The sequence below is a fragment of the Arachis stenosperma genome, chromosome 1 (assembly GCF_014773155.1).
Source record: "Arachis stenosperma cultivar V10309 chromosome 1, arast.V10309.gnm1.PFL2, whole genome shotgun sequence".
Classification (NCBI taxonomy): Eukaryota; Viridiplantae; Streptophyta; class Magnoliopsida; order Fabales; family Fabaceae; genus Arachis; species Arachis stenosperma.
Genome location: NC_080377.1, coordinates 81,015,375 through 81,021,901, shown reverse-complemented (window position 1 = coordinate 81,021,901; position 6,527 = coordinate 81,015,375). Strand labels below are relative to the sequence as shown.

Sequence of the window (6,527 nt, the reverse complement as noted above, 5' to 3'; positions counted from 1 at the left end):
ATGGTGATGCCCTACATACAGCTTGCCATGGAAAGGAGTAAGAAGAATTGGATGAATGTAATAAGAAAGTAGAGATTCAAGAGGAGCACAGCATCTCCATACGCCTATCTGAAATTCCCACGTTTGATTTACATAAGTATTTTTATCCCTTTTTATTTTTTATTTATTATTAATTTTCGAAACCCATAACCATTTAATCTGCCTAACTGAGATTTACAAGGTGACCATAGCTTGCTTCATACCAACAATCTCTGTGGGATCAACCCTTACTCACGTAAGGTATTACTTGGATGACCCAGTACACTTGCTGGTTAAGTTGAACGGAGTTGTGTCCATACATAGTTGAAAAAGCAATGAATTTTACAAAATACAATAACAAAGGAATCACAATTTCGTCCACCAGCAAGCAAAATCAAAGCTTCACCAAGAATCAAAGGAAAAAGCGGCGAAAGTAGTAGAGAAGCAGAAAGTAGAACCAACCTGGAGAAAGTAGAAAAGCTCTGAGGAAAAGCCGAAAGATGGAGCGATGAAAGATGTCCCTCGAAGCAAAGACAAAGTACCAAGACAAAGCGTCACAGAGAAAAATGAAAATGTAGGAGGAAAACAGAGAAAAAATAGGGGAAGTTACAGAAAAGAGGAAACCATTTCTTGAATACAAAATTCAAAAAGAACCAAGAGAAACGAGGCATTAAAAAACCAATTAATGAGGGTATTAAACCCTCGCACGTTTCCAAAGCTAGAGCGCTAAAGTGTGCGCTTTTAAGAGAAACAAAACGTTTCACATTCAAAAGAAGGAAGAACACCCTACAAAGAAGAAGTCGACAAAATGCTCGAGTTCGGCTTCACCCGAGAAGGTTTGAAGTCCTAAAGACTAAGACTCAACCTCAACAGAAAAGACCGAGCTCGAGCAGGGGCACTGTTCATACCCAGGATCGAGCCATCCGACCCGGGATGTTTACCGAAAGAGCAATCGACCTCTTCAGGTCCGACTATCTGACCTCTTCTTAAAAAGGTCAGCCAAATTGCCAGGAAAGCCCAGTAAAGGGCCCAAATAGAGGAACACGACCCAAATCCGCGGGCAGCCCAAGCTTAAAGAGATAAGGGCGGTTCCCTTAAAGATACGAGGACCTCACTCAAAGATAAGATAAGATAAGATAAGATAACTAACTTATCTTATCTAAAAAGGTCACTCCGCACCATTATAAATACGCTGGAGTACCTAGGTATAACTCATACTCTGATTCTACTAAAAACCTGCTTAATACCTTTGCTAACTTAAGCATCGGAGTCCCTTGCAGGTACCACCACCCTCCGGTGACGAAGGATCAGCACCCCCATCAAGCCAGTAAGTTGGACACATCAGCTCCGACCCGTACAGGAGATCTTGTCCGAGATCAACCTACAGTTTCAGGTAACACTCGGAACAGGTTACCTCCCAATAAGCGCTTCTTTAATGTCAATAGCTTGACAGTGAGCTCTCATGGAGCTTCACATATGTTCAGTGCATTGTTGGGGCCTCCCAACACCAAACTTAGAGTTTGAATGTGGGGGTTCAACACCAAACTTAGAGTTTGGTTGTGGCCTCCCAACACCAAACTTAGAGTTTGACTGTGGGAGCTTTTGTTTGACTCTGCATTAAGAGAAGCTTTTCTTGCTTCCTCTCCATGGTTACAGAGGGAGATCCTTGAGTTTAAACACAAGGTAGTCCTCATTCAATTGAAAGATCAACTCTCCTCTGTCCACATCAATCACAACTTTTGTTGTGGCTAGGAAGGGTCTTCCAAGGATGATGGATTCATCCTCATCCTTCCCAGTGTCTAGGATTATGAAATCAGCAGGGATGTAAAGGCCTTTGACCTTTACTAGCACATCCTCTACCTGTCCATAAGCCTTTTTTCATGTCTTCTACCTGTCCTCTATCAAGAATTAATTATTTTTTAGCCACTATAGATGCTACTTTGAGTCGTGTGCAATTCTGTTTATTTTAGGTAGCATTCAGCTGGATTTGGTGGAGTTTGCACAAAAAAAGAGAAGAAGGTGAATGATGCTGTCAACCCTGACCTCTCTGCACTCAAACCTGAATAACCCGAGCTACAGAGATCCAATGGACACAACTCAAGTGGTGTTGGAAAGCTAACTTCTAAAACTTTCCAACGATGTATAATACTCTATACTTCTTCTCCACCAAGTCAGAAAGGGTGGCACCTAACTTGAGGTTTCTCAAGTTAGGCGCCAAGATCAACTAACTCCATAATCCAAGGCAACCAAAGTGGCGCCTAACTTGAGAAAGACCAAGACGTGAAAAGGAGGCTGCCAAGGCTGCACCTAACTTAAGAAATCTCAAGTTAGGCGCCAAACACAACAAAACACGCAAATTGGGTTTGATTCCTTCAAGTTAGGCGCACTCCACATTCAAGTTAGGCGCAAGACAGGACCAAGTGCCCACTCCATGCTGGCCACTCCAAGTTAGGCACACTCCAACCTAGGTTAGGCGCCAACTCAAGCACTCCACACCATTCCTCAGTGCACCCTTCAAGTTAGGCGCAGCCTCCTTCAAGTTAGGCGCCAGTTCGTCAATCATCAAGTGGTCCCAGCGCCAAATTAAGGATTGCACTAGTGTTTTAATTAGATTTGATTAAATCTTTTATTTTAATTAAAAGTAGGAAAATATATTATTTAGTTTTAGGAAATATAATTTACATTAATTAAGATTAGATATAAAAGGAATTTACAGTTTTTCAGAATCCTAGTTTTTTTCTCTGAACTATAAGCAACTAAACCTCCACTGTTAAGGTTAGGAGCTCTGTCCATTGTATGGATTGATACTATTACTTTTCTATTTTAATTCATGTACTGATTTCTATTTTAAGAATTGTTTTCGTTCTTTATCTTATGAATTTGGGTAGAACGGAAGTATAACCCTTGTTCTAATTGAGTTCTTGTATAACTTGGAAAAAGCTCTTTACTTGAACAACTGCTTGAAAACAATTTCTCCTAAATTTCTAATTATCTGGACTTAACGGGATATGTGACATATAATCCTCTTATATTTGGGTAATTAGGGTTTTTGTGGCACATAACTAGAATTGAACTTCACCCTTTAATTAGAATTAAGTGACCAAGGAATTGGCGGTTGATGATGGTTAGAGGAGACTAAAAAGGTCTAAGGAATTAGGGTTTAGTCACATATAGTTTGCCATGAATGGAATCTTGCATGATTAAAATTGTTGGTAAGAAAAGTCAATCCAGAAGATAGATATCTTTGAAGCCTTAACTGTTTCGCCATATATATTTTACAACTTGTTTACTGTTTGCTTTCTGATTCTCTGATTTACTGTTAATGCAATTGAGATCCAAACACTACTCACTGTTTGTCTGACTAAGCAAATCACTTGACCATTATTGCTTGATCCATCAATCCTCGTGGGATCGACCCTCATTCACCTGAGGTACTACTTGGTACGACCCAGTGCACTTGCCAGTTAGTTTGTGGGTTATAAATTCCGCACCAAGTTTTTGGCGCCGTTGCCGGGGATTGACTGTGATTGACAACTATTAGTTGTTTGATTGCTTAGATTAGGTGCTTTCGCTTTAAATTTATTTGATTTTTGCACCTTAATTTTCAAATTTTTCTATCTTTATTTTCCTTAACTTTTGAAACTAAGTTTGGTGTTACCTAGTTAATTTTATTTTAACTTTTTTATTTAATTCTACTTAAAAATTTTGAAATTTTTAGCTTGCTTTTTTATCATTATTTTCGAAAATTTTAGCATTAAATAGTAAATGTTTTTATTTTATTATTTTATACAGGTTACCTCACTGGGAATTTTCTACACTCTGACGTAGAGAGTCCCATCTTTTCTTGTCTTTTATCTGTTTAAAAGCAGGAATAGGGATAAGGAACCTCTGATAGACTTTGATCCTGAACCTGAAAGGACTTTGAGGCGGCGTTTGCAACACGCTAGACTGTACAAAGTTAGTGAAACTTTTGAAAGGGAAGCTGCAAAGTTCACTATGGACCATAATCATGATGTGAATGCCAATATGGAAAATCTGAATGAGAATGAGAAGTCTAGAAGAGTGCTTGGCTCTTACACTACTCCCAATGCAGATTTTTATGGAAAAAGCATTGTGGTGCCCCCTATAGCTGCAAACATTTTTGAATTGAAGCCTCAGCTTGTCACTCTTGTCCAACAAAATTGCCAGTATCATGGACTTCCTCATGAATACCTAAATCAATTTATCTCTGATTTCCTGCAGATTTGTGATATTGTGAAGACCAATGGAGTGAATCTTGAGGTATACAAACTCATGCTCTTCCTATTTGTTGTGAGGGATAGAGCAATGTTGTGGTTAGATTCTCAACCCAAGGAGAGTCTAGATACTTGGGACTAGGTGGTCACTCGATTTCTGACTAGATTTTTCCTACCATAGAAGCTGACTAAGCTGAGGGTGGAGGTTCAGACTTTCAGACAGAAAGATGGTGAGACCCTTTATGAAGCTTGGGAGAGATTCAAGCTACTGACTAGGCAATACCCTCTGAACAAGTTCTCTATGTGGACTCAGCTGGATATCTTTTATGAGGGCTTAGGTGAAATATAAAAGATGTGTTTAGATAATTCTGCAGGTGGTTCATTGCACATGAAGAAGACACCAGAAGAGACTGCTGAACTTATTGAGTTGGTTGCTAACAACCAATATTTATACGCATCTAACAGGAACCCTGTGAACTCTGGGACTCCTCTGAAGAAAAGCGTTATGGAGGTGGAAGCTTTTGATTCTCTTCTTGCTCAGAACAAAATTTTGTCTCAACAATTGATTGGGATGTAGGTTTCAGCTGTCAACACTAAGAATGCACCTTAAGAAGCCTCTTATGACATGAATGGCAACTTTATGCAAGGTGAGAAATATGATTATGCTTAATCTTCTACTGAACAGGTCAATTACATGGGGAATGCTCCTAGAAACCCCAATAATAATCCATACCCTAAGACCTACAATCAGGGGTGGAGAAATCAGCCAAATTTTGGGTGGCGAGACTGGTGCACAAAATTGTGATACACAATGGCGCCAACAACTTGGTACGCACAATTGTAATCTCAACTCTTTTTTACAACTTCGCACAACTAACCAGCAAATGCACTGGGTCGTCCAAGTTATAAACCTTACGTGAGTAAGGGTCGATCCTACGGAGATTGTTGGCTTAAAGCAAGCTATGATCATCTTGTAAATCTCAGTCAGGCGGATTCAAGTGGTTATGGAGTTTTAATAATTAAAATATAAATAAACATAAAATAAAGATAGAGATACTTATGTAATTCATTGTTGGGAATTTCAGATAATCGTATGGAAATGCATTGTCCCTTCTGAATCTCTACTTTCCTATTGCCTTCATCCAATACTTCATGCTCCTTTCTATGGCAAGCTGTATGTTGGGTGTCACCATTGTTAATTACTACTTCCCATCCTCTCAGTGAAAATGGTCCTCTACGATTTTTTTACGGCTAATCAACTGTCAGATTGCTCGTCTCGGATGAAAAATACCATGCACAGATATCGTATGGCTAATCAGCTGTTGGTTCTTGATCGTGTAGGGAATAGGATTTACTATCCTTTTGCATCTGTCACCAGCCCTACAGTCATGAGTTTGAAGCTCGTCACAGTCATCCCTTCCCAGATCCTACTCAGAATACCACTGACAAGGTTTTGATGCCAGGGCATCTTGGCCAGTTTCACTGACCTTTTCTTACTGTTTTTAAGGTAGTTTCATGCATTTTCTTAGGAAATAAGCTAGTTTTGGGTAGATATTCACTTACACCTTGATTCAAACAAACATTGTGAATTTTGAATGATTTCATGAGAATTATGCATGAATTATATGATAAATTGGATGATGCATGATCCCATGATTAAGAGAAAGACTTTGATGCACTTTGTTTGATTGACTTCAGGCCAAAAGAAGAAGAGAAGAGCCACGTTAGTGACTACGTTAGTTACACTAACGTGGGCACTAACGTGGAAGGAAGGAAAGCCCCAACGTTAGTGAGAAAAGTTAGTGGCATTAACTTTGAAGAAAGGAAATGGAGCCAATGTTAGTGACACTTAAGATTATCACTAACGTTGGACCAAGCTCATAAGTGGCCACGTTAGTTGCCACGTTAACTTAGTTAACGTGGCCTCTAACGTTAAGAAGAAAAGGGGACGCCAAAGTTAGTGACATTCAACTTTATCACTAACGTTGGCCAAGTCACAAGAAGCCACGTTAACTCCCACGTTAACCTAGATAACATAGAAGCTAACGTGAAGAAACAAGGTTGTCGACAACGTTAGTGACACCAAACATTGTCACTAACGTTGGAAGAAACCCACACTATCCCCAAGAAGCCATGTTAACTCCCATGTTAACTTAGTTAACGTGGAAGTTAACGTGAAGAAGAAAGGTGATCGCCAACGTTAGTGACACCCAACATTGTCACTAACGTTGGAAGGAGCCCACACAAGCCACAATGAGCCACGTTAACTCCCAC

General features: G+C 39.6%; 1 non-coding gene across 1 annotated transcript; it reads right to left on the bottom strand.

The window, feature by feature from the left end:
• Window positions 1-4,444: 4,444 nt before the first annotated feature.
• Window positions 4,445-4,550, bottom strand: LOC130951589 (small nucleolar RNA R71). The gene has a single exon (XR_009074031.1). It is a non-coding gene; the product is annotated as a small nucleolar RNA R71 (small nucleolar RNA).
• Between the last annotated feature and the right edge of the window lie 1,977 nt (window positions 4,551-6,527).